This window comes from Aplidium turbinatum, chromosome 16, assembly GCF_918807975.1.
Source record: "Aplidium turbinatum chromosome 16, kaAplTurb1.1, whole genome shotgun sequence".
In the NCBI taxonomy this organism is placed as follows: Eukaryota; Metazoa; Chordata; class Ascidiacea; order Aplousobranchia; family Polyclinidae; genus Aplidium; species Aplidium turbinatum.
Genome location: NC_137487.1, coordinates 15,478,397 through 15,496,655, shown reverse-complemented (window position 1 = coordinate 15,496,655; position 18,259 = coordinate 15,478,397). Strand labels below are relative to the sequence as shown.

General features: G+C 38.9%; 1 pseudogene; it reads left to right on the top strand.

Annotated features, from left to right (window-relative positions):
* Positions 1-3,598: 3,598 nt before the first annotated feature.
* On the top strand, positions 3,599-3,697 carry LOC145786047 (U6 spliceosomal RNA; annotated as a pseudogene).
* The last annotated feature ends 14,562 nt before the right edge of the window (positions 3,698-18,259 follow it).

Sequence of the window (18,259 nt, the reverse complement as noted above, 5' to 3'; positions counted from 1 at the left end):
TTTTAAATAATCTGAAGCCTGTTTACTTAACGAAAAGCATTTATGAGGAATAAGACTAGCAGTAACAAATTCAGATTGCTTGATGCGGAACAACAAACCAGTAGCTACATCATTACCTTCGTTTGACATTTGTTGGAGCATTGACAGCAGTGCTGGATAGAGGCTACATTCAAACCCCATCCAGATATTCTGAACGTGCAGACCATCTACTGTAGTAACCTATCAGATAACGAGTGCAATGCAATTTTTCAGACGTGATTCCCTCCTTTTTCAAATGCTCTTCATACAAAAAATCTCTCTTGGGAGAACAGTCCATAAAGTGATAGATGTTACCAATTGTTTTAAAAATTGTTTTGACTGTCGCTACGTTTTTAACACTGCGCCCAAGCACAAGATTTAATCGGTGTGCAAAACAATGAAAATATATCGACAGTTTTTAGCACTCGCTGCAACTAGGTGTTGCTGTAGGCTACACTTTCATCCTTGCCTGAAATGTTGGTGGCCCCATCAAAACCTTTGCCTATTAGGTCTTATAAAGCTTGTGTCTCAGCTGTGATAAAAGCCATCACCTCAAAATGGTAAAATTAGACTACAATCAATCAATACAATAGAGCGATAACAATTGAAGATTCTTTATTTCTTCGTATGTCAATGCTGCAAAAGTAATTTATACGCAAGAAGTTGAAATTAATTTATGACGCAGTCACTAGACCCCCCCTAACCCCCTGCATACACCCCCAAGTTTTCTCATCGGATCTCGACGAATTACAAAATTGACCCTAAATAGAAGTGGGGTGGACATGTCCACCCCAGTCCACCCCGTGGCGCCGCTACTGCCCAGGACCATTTTAATTTCTTGATTGTGCTTAATATATCTCGTAATTTCGTTTGATTTCTGATCCATTCGGCAGTCTATATAGTAGGCTACAATATAGTGTTGTTGGTATTGCTAATTTCTGACTCCGGAATTGTCAGCCTTTAGTTCTGGTGTTATTAGTTGGTGGTCCCAGGTAAATGTAATGGCCGGTTGGAAGCAGTAATGGATTAATTTCAACGTTTGATTGGTCGCCCTCTGCTAGTTTTATGTTTAGTAGGCCTATTTCATTTTGACATTATGCTTGCTGTGTTGCCTTTCGTTTTCACATATGGGCTCAAAATAAATCAGAACGTGAAGCAATGAAGATTGTGTGTTTTGGTCAATCTTCGCCACCGTCGGCAGCCGTGGCCGAGTGGTTAGCGCGTTGGGCTCGCAGTCGAGAGCCTGCATGTTCGATTCCAGCCACCCGCACTTGCTGTTGTTTCTCTGGGCAAGAAACTTAACGATAATTGCCTCTACCCAGTGATCGATTTCGAGTAATGGGTAGTACCAAATTTAAGTCATAAGTAGAGTAGACAACCGGAAACTGACATTGCCGTCGGCTGCAGCGTGGGTCAGGTGTACGTCGGAAGGCGTACACCGATGCATAGCGCTCAAGTCCGCTTTCCCGCAATGCAGGATAAAGATAAACAAACAAACAAATCGTGCCCAGTATAGAACACGTCTCATCGACTACAAAGCAAAGACTGAGTATGTTTTGGTACATTTCTTTATTTTTAAGTTTTTCAGTACGCACCATCAAGGAATAAAACATTTTTTGTGAAAATAGTGACATTTTTGGATAAATTTGGAGTTAATTCAACTTGCAAATGATTGAATTACTGATTGAAAATACAAAAAATATCTGGCAACATTGGATTTCTGATCACCTGTTTCACCTCTTCCTCTTGTAAAAAAGAACAAAGAAAAGAAGAAATTAAAATTGGAGAAGAAAAGTGTTGCCAACCTGGCGGTTTTTCCACAAATTTGAAGTTGTGTATTTTTGATTTTTTGTATTTTAGATTTGCCAGTTGCTTATTTTTTTCAACTCTAGCTTTTTAAATTTTAAGTTTAATTTTAAACCTAACATTGAGTTTTGGTGCAGTCAATACTCCGCCATTTCTTTTTTCTTGCTTGTAAGTTAATTTTTGCGCGAAATAATGTCACAGTATTGCTGCTGTAGTAGCCTACAGAGAACCTTTGCCCATTTTTTGTTGAACTTGTTTTTTCATATTTGCTTAGTGCTTACTTCTTTTTCCGAAATAACCTGGCAACGCTGATGAAAAATAAAGTTGGATGTTTTGACTTAGTTTTGGGGTGACTGTCTGACTGAGTCACTGACTGTGCCAGGCACAGTGTGCCTGTTCTGGCGTACCGCCGTACCGGTAGTTATGATCGTTCATCCTTTAATTCTGATTGCCATTCCCATTACATACCGTACGTCTAGCTTTGGTGATTTGAGTCAGCATTTCAAAGATATGCTACGTTGTAGGGTTGTAGCCCAACGTCAACTACCGGTAGCATATTATTGATAGGCCTAGCTTGTTAACCCAATAACATTATAATAAAAACATATGAGATGTTGCAAAGCAGACTTTCAATTATATATAATACACTAAACCAGGGGTCACCAACCTTTTTTGCATGCGGGCCACTTTGGCACTAAGGAGAGCTGTGGTGGGCCGCACTAATAAAATGTTAGGTAGGTTGACTCTTATGCTAGAAAAGAACGCATTACGTACCCAGTATCCAGCGTTGCATGTTGTTCATATTTATGTTAGAATACCGTAGCAACAAAATTAATCGAACAACGCTACTGCCAGGCCAAGCTCCTTTTACAACACTTTTGACTTTTTTAACAATGCCTAATAAATAGAGGCCACTTGTTTTGTGCACTTATAGCGAGGCGAGCGGTTTCATCAGAATATTCATCGCCAAGCAAGAGTGGTGTTGTTACTTCGCTTCGCAAAAGATATCTTGCAATTAACAGTTTCAGTAAACAAGGAAATGTTTGACACATCGCAATACAGGCAACAATAGTGACCTGCAAACATATCAGCAAAAGATAGGCTCCAATAACAGGGAAAAAGAAACCAGGTACCATCTTCTCTTCTCTCGTGTTGTCGCTATATGTCAGGGCATCCGTTGGTTAACCACTGCCTGGTGTCGTCATCGATGGAAACTAGGCCTTCCATACCATGAGGACATTGAGGAGGTCTGTATAGCCGGCAATCCTTGATAATGTGTGCTGCCACCTGCGTTTCACCACACTCACAAGCAGCACTCTCTGCCGACGAAAGCAAGTACCTCCACGTGGCCGCCCCCGCAAGTACCGACTTTGGGAAACTAAACTTGCTACAACTGTCGCTATAAAGTTATGCGGAAGAACAATCATCAGAATGGCACCCCCAGACCAAGCACAGCGCCCTTGTCAGGGCGAACAGCACCAGCTGTTGTAGGTCAAGGAGTGACCATTCTGCAACTAAATGTTGAAGGCACCACCAACGCTAAACTAGACATCATCACACCAGGTACCATGAAACAAACGCTTGTGGAAATCACCGAAAAATTGTAATTTATGAACAGTCCTCCCTCTAAAAAAGCAATGAGTTGGTTTTTCATCCTTTTTGTGAGAATCTATAAAACCGTCTTTCTTTTATTATAGACAACTGTCACTTGCGGTGCTCATCAACGTGGCAAGAGTTTGTTGATTAACAACATTTTGCAGTACTTGCTTCGGCAGTACATAGGCCTATACTATACCGGTAATTGGAACGATGCAGATTAGCACGGCTCCTGCGCAAGGATGACACGCAAAATCGTGAAGCGTTCCATATTTCTTTAAAAAAAAAAACGTTTTGCAGTAGGCCTACTAAGCTAAATATTTTCATAATACAATCAGAAAAAGTCTTTAAATTTATATGTAATATATTGCCAATTTATTATAAATTGAGTGGGCACACCGACCGATTTTGCCAACAAAAACTTGTATAAAGAGAACACTGCTCGTGAAACACAATAACGGTGAAACTCGCACTAGTGTTTACATGACATTTGCAAACTTAAAATAAGCAACCCTATGCTCACAGACAATTTCAAAATTCGAAAACAGACATTTTAATCAACCACTGGGACAGTGTGGCTGGACATCGCATTCGAATAACTTTAAGCAACCCCCACCTTGAACTATAATCTGATTGGTCGGTCGGTGGAATCGTATGCAATGCGAAAATATGCTTCTAGGAAAGTATTTTTTGCCTTCGTGCTCTTTAACTCCCTCAAGAAAAGTATTTTTGGTTATACTTGTACGCTGATACCTTCCGCGGGCCACAGCGATACAGCGTGGCGGGCCGCCATTTGGTGACCCCTGCACTAAACAAACTAATAAAGACAATAATTATTTCTATATTGAAGCTAATAGTTGGTATCAACAGTGATACACACGCAAAAGTAAACAGCTAGGTACCGGTATGTAATATCAGTGAGGGTAAGTAAAAAGACACACTGAAGCAATGCCAAAAATTATGTTATCAGATTAAAGCTATATTGGTAGGCCTATGCATCAATTAGGCAGTGACTGCTCATGCTGTTTGCTAACAGTGTTATCATCATTATTGATTTTGAATCTTTATCATGGGACTGTCAAAACCTTTAATAGATTATTCCTGGTAGTTTCGCATGAATGCAACCTATTTCGTCCCCTGAAAAGATTGAGAGAAAAGATAGCACAAAGCCGAAGTCACCGATTGGATTTTCCACAAACATTTTAAAATCCTCCCCCCCCCCCCCCCTTGAATTAATCATTAAATTTTTATGGCCCACCGCAAAATAAGTGTGACTCTTTCTTTGTAGCCTAATTTTGTTTAGAAATGTTAGTTGAAAGTGAATAAATCATTCCAGTGTGGCAGCTCGTGATCATTTGTAATGAAGGGATTACAATCTTATTGCAATAACTCTAACCCAAAATTTAGGTTCAGTTTATCAAAAGCACCCTAACCTATGCATATGACCCTAACCCGAAAGTGAGCTTCGGTTTATCAACAATTATTTCAAGATACTTAGCATGGTCACCTATTTCGCCAACTTGGGTAATGGCAACTCCAATCAGCGACTTTGACGCTTCTGTATTTTTTCTCTCGATCTTTTCAAGGAAGAAATTTTGAAATAACTCTGATCAGCAAGTTTGCCTCTGTTTTTTTCTTTTTTTGATGTTTCCAGAGACAAAGTCGGGGGACGAAATAATTTGCACCCGTTTCATACCGTATGCTGTACGTAACTCACCTGTAGAGGCTTTTGATGCAGGATGGTTAGTTAGGATGCAACCTAGTTCGTACCCTGAACAGTTCGTACCCTCAATTCGTACCCTGAAAAGATCGAGAAAAAAAATTAAAAAAAGCGGAAGTCGCTGATCGCAGTTTCCGCAAACATTTTAAAATTTTCCCCCTGAAAAGATCGAGAGAAAGATAGCACTAAGCGGAAGTCGCCGATCGCAGTTTCTGCTAACCCTAACCGTAACCCTCACCCTAACCCTCGCTGATCGCAGTTTCCACAAACATTTTTCCGCACTTTCCGCTAACTCTAATAGACTAATCTATGGTCTAACCCTCGCTGATTGCAGTTTTCGCAAACATTTTTCCGTAGTTTCCGCTAACCGCAGTTTCCGCTAACCCTTACCCTAACCTTAAATTAATCTATGCTCTAACCCTCGCTGATCGCAGTTTCCGCAAACATTTTTTCGCAGTTTCCGCTAACCTTTACCCTAACTCTAACCATAGAGTAATCTATGCTCTAACCCTCGCTGTTCGCAGTTTCTGCCAACATTTTTCCGCAGTTTCCGCTAACCGCAGTTTTTGCTTACCCTAACTCTAACCATCGAGTAATCTATATTATACTCTCTAACCCCAACCCTCGCTGATCGCAGTTTCCGCAAATATTTTTCTGCAGTTTCCGCTAACCCTAACTCTGGAGTTGTTTGCGGGAACTCCAATCAGCGACTTCGGCTTTGTGCTATTAAACTGCGATCAGCGACTTCGGCTTTTTTTTAATTTTTTCTCTCGATCTTTTCAGGGTACGAACTGTTCAGGGTACAAACTAGGTTGCATCCGGTTAGTTAGAGATTGACAGAGTGAAGTTTTCTGGTTGTTGTTGAAATGTTGTTGCCAGGGAATTATTCCATCCACTAGGTGCCACTAAATGGAGAGCAGTTCTGAAATGTGTTGCTTGAGCGCACACCTCGAGAACCAAACTAGTTATTTACCGTATGTTCAATTGCAAGATTGCTGCAAAAAATAAACAAAATTTACACCAGTTGTGATTGTGGTACCGTTATCTTAGATGATGAAATTGATATATTAGCTGATGGATGATAGTATTTTGACAATTGTTTTGTCAAATCTATTCAAATTTCAAAATGTTGTGAAATTTTTAAAGTAACTTTATTTAACCCAATTAGTTGAACTGGTACAATATTAATCATCCTTGAATGGTCGGCTATATTATGATTTTGGACTATGGTAGGTTACCTAGAATATTCAGCCAGGGCTGCGATTTTTGCTTGTCGAACAACTAAAAATTCTGTGTTTGTTTGTCGAATAGTAATATGACATCACAAGAGTCAGATAAGCGTTTGGCCGCAAATTACCGCACAAGTTGTGTGGATGTACGTCAGAGTCACGTAAGTCTTTAATCCAGTGATTCCCAAACTGTGTGCCGCGGCATACTAGTGTGCCGCCAGAGATTCTCAAGTGTGCCGTGAATCTTTTTGGAATTTTGGAAAAGAACTGTATAATAAATATTTAAAATAAGCCATGCAGACAAGCATATACAACTTTAAAACGCTCTAACTACAATAGATGATAAATAACAGTAGTGCCGAAGTTAGTTGAGGATTGGGGGGGATAAATCAACATTTTATCAAATTTTAGACGATTTTGAACATTGGGGGGGATGCAGATTTTTATACACAGTCACAATTTTAGTGGTATGCTACCGGTATTAAGTTTATTAAACAATAGGGTGGAGTGAAAAAATTTTTTTTTTCCAAATCAAAAAACATGGCGTCTGTATACAGGCCAAATGACCCAAAACGGCTTTTCAAAACATTTTTTGGGGGTAGCTGTCAATATTGGCAGCGCTACCGCCACCTGGTGGCTATGAGCGAGCAAAAATTCTTAAATACTCCATAACTTTTGATACACACATGCTAGAAGGTTGGTTTTGGTGTCTATAGATGCAAAATACATATGTTTATATCTGCTCTAAGAGACATGTTTTCTTTAAAATGCTTCTAAATTAAGTTATTTGCAAAAAACTGATTTCTGCATTAAAATTTAACAAAAATAACATTTAATGTTATACTTTTTCCTTTGCAGAAATACAATTTATCATAAGTTACTTGTAACTTTGTTTAAAGCTATTTATTATTCATTATGATGAGAACAAGAAGTCAATTACAAGTTAAAAAAGTATTGCACAAAGACTATGTTTTCAGAAGTAAGAGTTTATTTCCTGATGGGAAGCTACCCACTGCAAAAGATGTTTTACAACGAGTACTACACGAAGATAATTGGACAAAAGAAAAAACAGCCAGTAAAATTGCACTAGAATTGGTTAATCATTGGATCTATTGCAATGTTTATACTCTACATCACACCACAGTTGCACACAAAATATTTGACCTTGTAAAACAGTTCTGTCGTCTAAACAGATACCCAAAAAAAAAAAGAGGAGCAAAATATGAGAAAGATATAGAAGACTTCATGGAAAAGGCAAACCAACTTTTCGATATCTTTTGTTATGATATTGTGCGACGTAAAGAACATGAAAAGCAACATCAACTGAGAATGTCAGACGATGACTATGCATTCTTCAATGACCAAAAAGGACCAAGGCTTGCCAAAACATCATCTTCTGTTGAAATATTAACACCGTCTGATGTTCTTTTTGCTAGAAAAGCACATGCTAGTATTGTATCTACTGGTACTTCAGTGTCAGATGATCAACCTTCTTTGTCATTGGAATCCCTTAGTGGTGAATCACAATCTGAAGATGATGGTGATGTTTCATCTTCTTCATCATTCATTGGTCCACAAGTTCCTGCTATTGGCTTTCAAAATAGGACATCCTATCACAATTTGGCTATGGCATGTGACAGGTACGGTGTGTCTGACAGAGTTGCCTCTGTAATAGCAACCGCCGCTCTGAAAGACCATGGTATTATTATAACAAATGAAGAAACCACGTTTGTTATAGACCGTTGCAAGTTGCGAAGAGAACGAGCTAAATACAGAGAAGAAATGCGTAAGAACGATGATGAGTTATATTCAAACGTCGATGGAATATACGTAGATGGAAGGAAAGATTCAACTCAAAGTGTTACCCAAATTAACGGCAAATATTATCGCAATTCTGTGCTTGAAGAGCATTATGTAATAGTAGGGGAACCTGGCGAGTTCTACTTGTCTCATGTAATTCCTGAAGATGGAAAGGGCATCAGTATTGCAAAAGTGCTTCATAACGAATTGGAAGGAACTGTTCTCTTGGATCATCTTTGTGTGATAGGTAGCGATGGTACAGCATCCATGACGGGAGCCCATCGAGGGGCAATTCACTGCTTGGAACAACTAATAGGTAGGCCTTTACAATGGGCTATTTGTTTGCTCCATTGCAATGAGCTTCCTTTGCGCCATGTTTTTATGGAAATTGATGGCTCAACCAAGGGGCCTGATTCCTTTTCTGGAAATATTGGGAAATGCTTATCTGGATCTGTTTCTGACTGGGATATAGTCCCATTTAAAGCAATCTCCAGTGTTAATTTTCCAGAATTACCAAATGCTATTGTGGATGATCTCAGTTCGGATCAGTATTATTCGTACAGAATATGTTGGGCGGTAATTCTTGGTGATGTGGATGCAGATCTTGCATTATTAGAAGTCGGTGGGCTGTGTCACTCAAGATGGCTAACTTTGGCATGTAGGATCTTAAGGTTTTATGTTTCTGTATCAACGCCATCTCCAAAGCTTGTCATTATTGTAGAATTTTGCATAAAGGTTTTTTTCCCCTCTTGGTTTGAAATTAAACGCAAACATTCAATATCTGATGGTGCCAAAAATTTCTACAACATGATTAGAAGAGTAATGACCTTTCCAAACTCAAAAGTACAGAAGATTGCTCTGAAAACTCTGCAACGAAATGCTTTCTTCGCAAACCCTGAAAATATATTACTTGGCATGCTTGGAGATGAAGATGAGGATACCAGAAGAATAGCCGTCAATAAAATACATGCTTTGCGTGGTAATGCAACAACATCAGCTGTAATCTTTGATTCAGACAACTTTGATGGTGGGGCATTGGAGCAATCAGATAGTGAGGAGGATGAACAATCAGAGACGCCTGCTTCTACAGCCACTGTCAGGAAGTTCATTATTCCCAAGTTAAACTTTGGTGCAAAATGTTATTACAAACTAGTAAACATGAATGTGTTGGAGCTGACAGAACCACCCATTCTAAGAAGCTTATCAAATAGCGACATTGATGAAATTAGGAGAACACCCCTTCGTATGAATCATCCTTGCCATAACCAAGCCGTGGAAAGGCATATTAAAGTTGTTACCGAAGCAAGTGCATCTGTTTGTGGTTTTTCTCGACGTGATGGAATGATTCGTCAAAAACTGAAATCAAGAAAACTAATGAAAAGATATGACACGAAACAACAATTTTGCTGTTGACGAAAGTAATGAATATTTTGAATTTGATTATGAATGATAATACAAACATGAACAACACGATTGATGTAAATTAAATAATTGATAGTAAATTGCTTTTTGTAACTTGGTAAGCTAATGTTAAGAATATTGCTATCACAGTAAATTAGTAAACTATATTGTGACAATCTAAAATGTCATTGATTTAAATAATTTGAATTTGCCAAAATTTAAAACATCATTAATTGCCAATTGGGTTTATGATTAAATATAATGTGATACTGATTACAAAAAGAATGGTGAATTGAAAAAGTTGTAATTCATTATAATATATAAAATTCTACATGTAAATTACTTTTCCTACACATACAACATTATTATATACAGTACCAGCATACCAGGGCCTTACACTACAGTACATAGTAAATTCCACTTATAAATGATCAGTCAAATTCAGTCAAAATCATTTTTTGCTAATAACTCAATTTACAAGTGTTTTAGAGAAAACATGTCTCTTAGAGTAGATATAAACATGTGTATTACGCATCTATAGACACCAAAACCAACCTTCTAGCATGTGTGTATCAAAAGTTATGGAGTATTTAAGAATTTTTGCTTACTCGTGGCCACCAGGTGGTGGTAGCACTGCCAATATTGACAGCTACCCCCAAAAAATGTTTTGAAAAGTCGTTTTGGGTCATTTGGCCTGTATACAGACCCCATGTTTTTTGATTTGGAAAAAAAATTTTTTTTCACTCCACCCTATTAAACAATCACCGGACCTCGATAAATCAGCTGCTAACAGCATAATATACAGATAAGAAATCATGGAGATAACCAGTGTTCTTGTAAATGAGTGCTGCAAGATTAAGAAACAAGTAAAGAAAAATTGGTACCTCCAGCGAGATTCAAACCTATGACCTTCGAATGAATATTATACTTAGTTTTTCCAAAAAAAGGAAGTGATACATTTTTTCTTGTCCTCTCTTTCACTAGAATCACTACACGTAGTGCACTATAGGACAAAGTCACTAGTCAGGAGACTGAAAACAATCGAAGCTACAGAAGTACATCAGCAAATTTATGATAAAAATAATAACTTTCAAACACATCACAAGAACTTGTTACAACCAAACATATTGCGTCTTATGGTAGTGCGCACTGAAAACTCATAAGCAATGTATATTATATACAGGGTCATCAATATTTAGCGTTACAATCTATTTCATCCATCGAGGTTCTGGCTAAAGAGTCGAGAGTGTCGTATGGGACCATGTCAACTTTACTCCGAAAGGACCTGAAGATGTCTCCATTCAAGCATGCCAAGAAACAACAACTTTCTGCTCAAGTTGTTGATAAACAACTCCAAAGATCCTAGATTCTTCTTTCCTGCATTCAGGATGGCATGCTACCAATCTCGTTTTCAGTGATGAGAAGAAATTTGATGTTGAACATCACTTTAACACCCAAAACGATCGGGTTTGGTTGAGAGATGGGGATGAAGCATCTCGAGTGGTGACAAGGAAACAATGTGCCGCCTCAGTGATGGTCTGGGCAGCCGTGACAGAGTCCGGTAAAAGACCCCTCTTTTTTGTTGACCAGGGGGTGAAATTGAACCAGCAAAACTATCGAGATGACATCTTCATTGGCGCATTGTTGCACTGGGCCCAGAAGCACTTCAAAAAACGTCCCTGGTCTTTTTAGCAGGACTCTACACCATCACATGGGGCTAAAAAGACTCAGGAGTGGCTTTCCGAGAATGTCCCGCAGTTCATTCCCAAAGAGGAATGGCCCCCATCTTCCCCCGATCTGAATCTCCTTGGTCATACCTTGAGAGCAGGGTCTCGGCCACTCACCATCAAAGTTTGGAAGCTCTGAAGGTGAAACTGCAGAAGGAGTGGGCCAAAGTCCCTCAGAAAGTAATTCGTGACACATGCAAGGCTTTTCCTAAACGTCTTCAACTAGTTATTGACACAGATGGAGGACATATTGAATAATATTTTGTGTATTAACTCTCTATTGCTTTTTCCACAATAATACATTTGCAAAAATTCTAAATTTTCTTTCATTTCATAAATCCAACCAATTTAAGTTGTAACGATAAATACTGATGACCCTGTATATGCTATATGGTAGTGAGACATGGGTATTGAGAGAGAGTGAACTGGCAATCCTGAGAAGAACGGAAAGGTCAATGGTGAGAGCAATGTGTGGGGTGAAAACGAGAAGGGAAAAAAGGACTAAAGAATTGTTGGATATGCTAGAGATGAGAGAGACCATAGATCAACTGGCAAGGGCAAATGGAGTAAGATGGTATGGACATGTGATAAGGAGGGAGGAAGGAAGTTTTCTTAGAAAGGCACTAGATCTAAAGGTGGATGGGAAGAGGAAACGCGGTCGTCCAAGAAGAACGTGGAAACAACAAGGGAAGGATGAATTTTAAAAAGTCGGACTGAAGGAGAAAGATGCAAGGGACAGGGTGAAATGGAGAAAAGGGATTAAAACAATTGCTGCACGGAAACAATCGGCCACCCCCACTAGTGGGGAACAAACCGACGATGGATTATGATGATGATGAATGTCACTTATGCTGATGTCATTAAGAATATTTTGGTGAATGTTGCAAACAATGCTCGTATTCAACTTTTCCTGTCCCAAAGTAATTTTCAGCCAGGTTTTCAACCTACGAAGATTGGAAAACAATCTCTCACAAGCAGCAGAGCTTACTGGGCAAACTAAGAGTCTGATCTTAATCAGCTGGAGTATTTGAGAATAGAGAGGTTTTTCCAACTCGGACAATGCCTGGTAGCCTAAGCTCTTTTCATTGTACAGAAATTTTACTCCTGTTGCCTTACTGAATAAATCAATTTGATAACTCATCGATTGTCTATTCAGCTCTGGATAATTTTTGACCATTTCAGGAACTAAGCCGGTCTTGAAAATTCGTGCAAGTTCTTTATACTTTGCCGAATCGGAATTCAGGCTACTTTCAAATCGTTCGGTCAGTTCAGAGATAACTCTGTCCATGAACTGATTGTAAAGAACTGTGATCAAACATCAATAAAAGAAAAGCAATTCGAGATGCTTGCAAACAACTAAATCGAAGTACAACTTCATAGCAAATAATTTTTTTTAAATTATTGGGGGGGATGCTGCCAAAATATTGGGGGGATATACATTGGCGTAATTTTTTAAAAAAATTTGACGAACTTAGGGGTGCTCTAAGATATCTTATGAAAATTGTCAAAATAGGCTAATCAATTGAAAACCTGACCGATGGAAAATGTTAAAACAAATGACTCAATCTAATGGTAAATTCAACCATGTTTAGCCTACGTCATGAAACGTCGAATCAACATAAAAGAAGATAATTTTGTCGTATGTGTAATCGAATAGATTGCAGCGGTATGTCAAACGATCAGATAGAAATGAAAACAAGTATTAGGCTACATGCGAGGCGAAAGTGATCTTACATTGAATATTGAAATATATTCGACTTTAATTGCTTTAATTTGTTCACGTCTGCCTTATAATGCGGCTTGCTATAACTTAATCACATCCAAATTTGCTTCTGCGGGTCGTTGTCTTGGAAACAAACTCCGTGACAAGTTCTTCCATGTTTAATTTCTCCGCCAATTCGCGATGACTACCTATAACGGCCAAATTGTTCAGTCGTTGTTGCGTTTGAGTGCTGCGAAGGTAGGTTTTCAAGCGTCGTAATAACGAAAAGGAACGTTCGGCTTCACAGGAAGAAGTCGGCATAACAATGTAAGTTACCAAAGCTCAGGGTTGATCTCTAAGTGGTCTAAACTAATTTTGACCACTAAGCGGTTTAAACCTGGTTTTAACCGGTGAAAACTAGGTTTAAACCGGTCAAAACCCAGAAAAACATTTTTATTATATGTAGTGAATGGTCGGCTACCTGGGCTATGGGCTATTTAGGAAATATATATAAAAGCAGTTGTGAGTTGTGACCATTTTGATATGCAGGCCTCGAAATAGCTGGCGGCCATGACCGCCTGAACTTTCATTAATGGCTGCCAATACCGACCTGTCAGGCAGCCACAGATGGCTGCCTGTAAAGTTCGTACGAAAGATTATATTTATCTTGAATTTTTCTCTTGTTTCAGCGCCGCCAAAAACAAGACATCAAACAGCGCTAAGACTACTACCTTAAATTAGATGTCGTGCTACGTCTTATGTGCTACGCAACGGGAGGGCAAATGTTGCGCAAATTTTATGGCAAATGTTTTTCATAAAAAAAAATTTGTTAGAATAAATTCTTGTACTTCAGTTGGCTGTGCAAATGGTTCATCGTTCTACCAAGCATTTTTTGGTTCAACAGAAACTTATCTTTAGAATTTGAATTTTCTCATTAATTAAAATAACCAACTGATTGAAATATCAAAAATATACTGAGAAATTGGATATTTTTTGTTCCAAATCCAGCATTTAGGTTATTGTTGATCAAAACAAAATATAGTTGAACATCATTACTATTACCATTCATTAACATGGAGGGTAATATTTTTAATTCAATTGAAAAACAACTTGATTCATACACTAAAGGGGTTTTGACCAGTAATAAGTGGTCAAAACTGCCCGGTTTAAACCAGGTTTTAACCGGGCGGTTTAAACCGCCCCAATTTAAACCGATCAACCCTGCCAAAGCTGCATATATATTTGGCATTATATCGACCATTGACGGCTGTGCAATGAATTTCTGACGTAGCGTATTCACTGTCACAACATCACCGTGACGTTTGCAACAAGCGAACCACTGTTTGTGTTCACGCAGCAAATCCTTGCGTTCTCAGTCACCATCATAAAATTTGCTTACTTTCGTAACATCGGCTTCTTTCATTGTGGGATTCTCTAGCAGCTCTCGTAGCAAGTCTGCCATTCGGTATGATGAAGAGGGGAAACGGCTAACGATTGCATCTGACGCCGTTTGCAGAATGTTTTTTTAGACGTTTGAGTAGAAAACAGCAATTTTCTTCAAGCCAGACAAATTGTTTTCTCTCAAGCGGCACTTCTTGACGCAGTGCGCGTGTTTGTGCTTAATTGTTACGCAATAGTACAATCATGTTTGCCCTTGATATGTGTGGCGCTGCGTGCCACACACAAATGTAAAACACTGAAAATATTGCGCTTTGGTGAAACGACTTTCAAGAAAGAAAAAAAACGTTATTTAGCAATGCAAATTTCCATTTGAATCGGTGTATTTTGTATGCAAACCAGGGCCCAGGGGTGCTCTCTCATTTATGTTGTTACCTCAGATTTTTATTTTGGGGTGCTTAAGCACCCCTTGCACCCCTGAAATAACGCCTATGGGGATATATCCCCCCCTACTTCGGCACCACTGTTAAATACGCCCATGGTCGGTGCAAAAGCAATCAAAATTGTATTGCCATTTGCATCTTCATGGCTATTTGAAGATGGCTTTTCTGTTTTGACTGAAATTAAAAGCTGTAAACGAGAGGGACTGCTTGGAATTGACGATGAAATTCGGGTATATTTGTCAACAATGCAACCTCGTTTCAGTCATATAAACAAGCACATCCATCCTATTAACACAAGAAGATACATTTTTTTAAAGCAACTTCTCTTCTCTTGTAAGTGTGCCGCGAGCATTTTATAATTTTTCTAGTGTGCCAAAAGCTGAAAAAGTTTGGGAACCACTGCTTTAATCGCATGCTGATTGAGTGATTGCAAAGGAGTATCAAACGCTAAGTTGTCTACCTACTGGACGTGTATATTATTTGTTTTGCTCCGGGAAGAGAACTGTTTTAAACGCGAAACTGAGGATTGCAAATAAAAAAAAAACCTTAGGCTATACCGCTAACGTAACCTACTGCGTGATAGAGATTTTTCCTTGGCATCTTTTTAGTCTCACAGTCTCGCTTAGTACCGTACGTAAATAGTTATGTACATATCCGGTCCCGCACGCAAACACAGTTAGGAGCAAAATATGCAAGTTACCAAGAAACACAGCGAAGATAAAGCGAAAAATGAACTACAGATAAAAGAAAACAGAACAATACTACGATAATAAGAAACAACATTGCATCAAACTAAACGCAATCACGTACGAATCACGAAACTAAATGCACACAAGAACGAATTAATTAATAACAGTGAAAGGAACGAGCATTAGTAACAAGACAAACATTAATGCCAGGGCATGCTTGCTACTAGATTTGATTTTGCTGCCTCTGCATGACTTTAGACCGGAGATTTGCGTTACTTATTTTTTTGAAGATAAAATTGCCAATCGTTTCGGAACAGGCAGTCAAGTGCTTTTCGCAACAAAGATTTCGCCAGTGAAATCGGTGGGCCGCACAATCGCACATGCCAACGAATAGTTTATCTTGAATAGCTTTGTCAGACAGCGGCCTTAATCGCGAGTCGTGCAGTGCGTAGCTGGAGCAGAAAGACTCGACGATATATTCGTTAAAACAGCGCAACAGGTACTTCAAGCAGAAGTGCATGAGCTCACTTAAATCCTGGTAAAATTTTTCCTTTGTGAAGACGTTCTACCACAAACTTTCAATCGAAGGAAACGGTTCTTCGGATACTAGGCGCTGATGAAGCATGCAGTACAGCGAAATGAGGCGTTCCTGGTTAAAATCCGCACCCGCGAACTCTACAAGATGGCAAAAACCAGAGAGCTCATCACTTGTAGGTGTTGAAGAGGGTGCTGACGTGCTGCTGTTGCAATAAGTATCTCACAGAGTCAATGTTGTTAATTAGCTCATACGGCAAAAAGCGCAAAACGTGTGTGGCGAAATGTTTGATGCCAGGCGTTAGAAATTCAATCAAAGCATTTTCCCGTAGTGTTCAAAATGTTCTTCTGGAAGAGAACTCCTTTCCATAAAAATAGCGGCTTTTTCATCTGTATTTCTGAACATCTGGTTGAAAATTAGGCTGTTTTCTAGATGTGAAAAACTTTCGTAACAAGTATCCAACAGATTCATTTTAACAGAGCAATATTGTTAATTGGCTTATACGACGAAATACAAACTGGCATAGACGTTCACATCTAAAAGTAGCCTAGGTTATTTCATCTATAAAAGAAACCCGTTGTGTCGAATAGCAGGAAACCTGTGTGGCGAAATGTTTGATGCCAGGCGTTAGAACTTCCATCAAAGCATTCTCCCGCAGTGTTCGAATGGTGGCGAGGACGCCTTGGGAGTTTCTCGCGTGAAGCGTCACTTTTAGGCTTTGCCTAGAAGTACCTGGCGCGAGAAAATTTACGTAAGTCTGCTCTCTTATGATTGCATCACGTGATGCCCCCCCCCCCCCCGATTGTTCCTCGACCTGACGACGTTTAGTCCTCTCTCAGTTTTTTTTTTTTTTTTCCATAAGGCACGGCGTTTGTCGAATGGTGATGGCGCGTGTCGAGTGACCTCGTCATCGAAAAAGGCAAAAATTGCAGCCCTGTATTCAGCCATAGTCACACATACAGTGCAGAAAACTAGGAAGGTTCCACAAGAATAATGCTAATAATCACAAAGAAGACACAACTCTGGACTTTAATAGGCCTAACTGATACTGAAATTGCATGAAGTAGGCTGCAAGTTATATTGTTTGTGTTGTCAAACTGTTGTTAGCTCTCTTAATGCTTTCTTAAAATGACAGTGGATTTTATGTTTGCAATACTATATGGTTAGAGCTTGACCGATATATCTGTCAGCCGATATTTATCGGCCGATATCAGGGGTAGCCGATATATTGTATCATATCGTCTATTTTTCGCTGATAAACATCGGCCAGCAAAAGCACACTCAAAACCAGTCCTATATGCCTTTAGGAGAAACACAAGTTGCTCAAACATGCTTGTAAAGAGCACATTTAAACTCTCTTTAATTATGTGCACGCAGCTACACACAATTCAATTTTGCATGCAGCACGAGGGTATGCTTTCGAATGTCTTGTTTTGTGCTCGTGGAAGGGTGCTCTTCTAGCTACTTCAGTCCCCAGCGATCGAGTGTTCAGCACTGTTGGACTGATTTACGATCACAAAAGATGTTCTCTTCTTGGATAAATGCTGAGAAACTTATATTTTTTTGAATTATGTTACAATTTAAAACTGTTTAACTTTGATTATTGAATTGAACACAATTAACAGTATTGCATTTGGTTTTATTTTTTTTATTTTTGTTTTTTTGTGATTATATAGTGTTAAGAATGAATTTTTCATTACAGCAACCAATGCATAAACTTTCTTGGACTGGTTTGTTGCTTAATAACTTTGTTGGTGACAAATTTTTCGTAGTTGATATATATCGGTATCGGCCTACAAATTTTATAAATATCGGTATCGGCCTGAAAAAGTGATATCGGTCGAGCTCTAAATACAGTAGCTGCTCTCTTTTGTTCAATGTCAGTATAAACAACTTATTTGGGAGCTAGTATACAAGTCCCTCCCCTGGTAACTCATGACAAAAACAGGACTCGAACAAACATATAGGGTGAAACTACTTTACCTATGCTTTACTGTCCACACACTTCAATCCACATGTTTTGGTCAATTCCTCTTTGTCATGAGTTACCAAGGGGGGGGGGGGGGGAAGACTTGTATCATATACCAGCTCCCTTATTTGTTTTAAAATATTATATGTTGAGCATTAGATCTATCTCGTACTTTATATATTATAAATAATGAGGTTAACATATTTACCATTATATAGATGTGAAG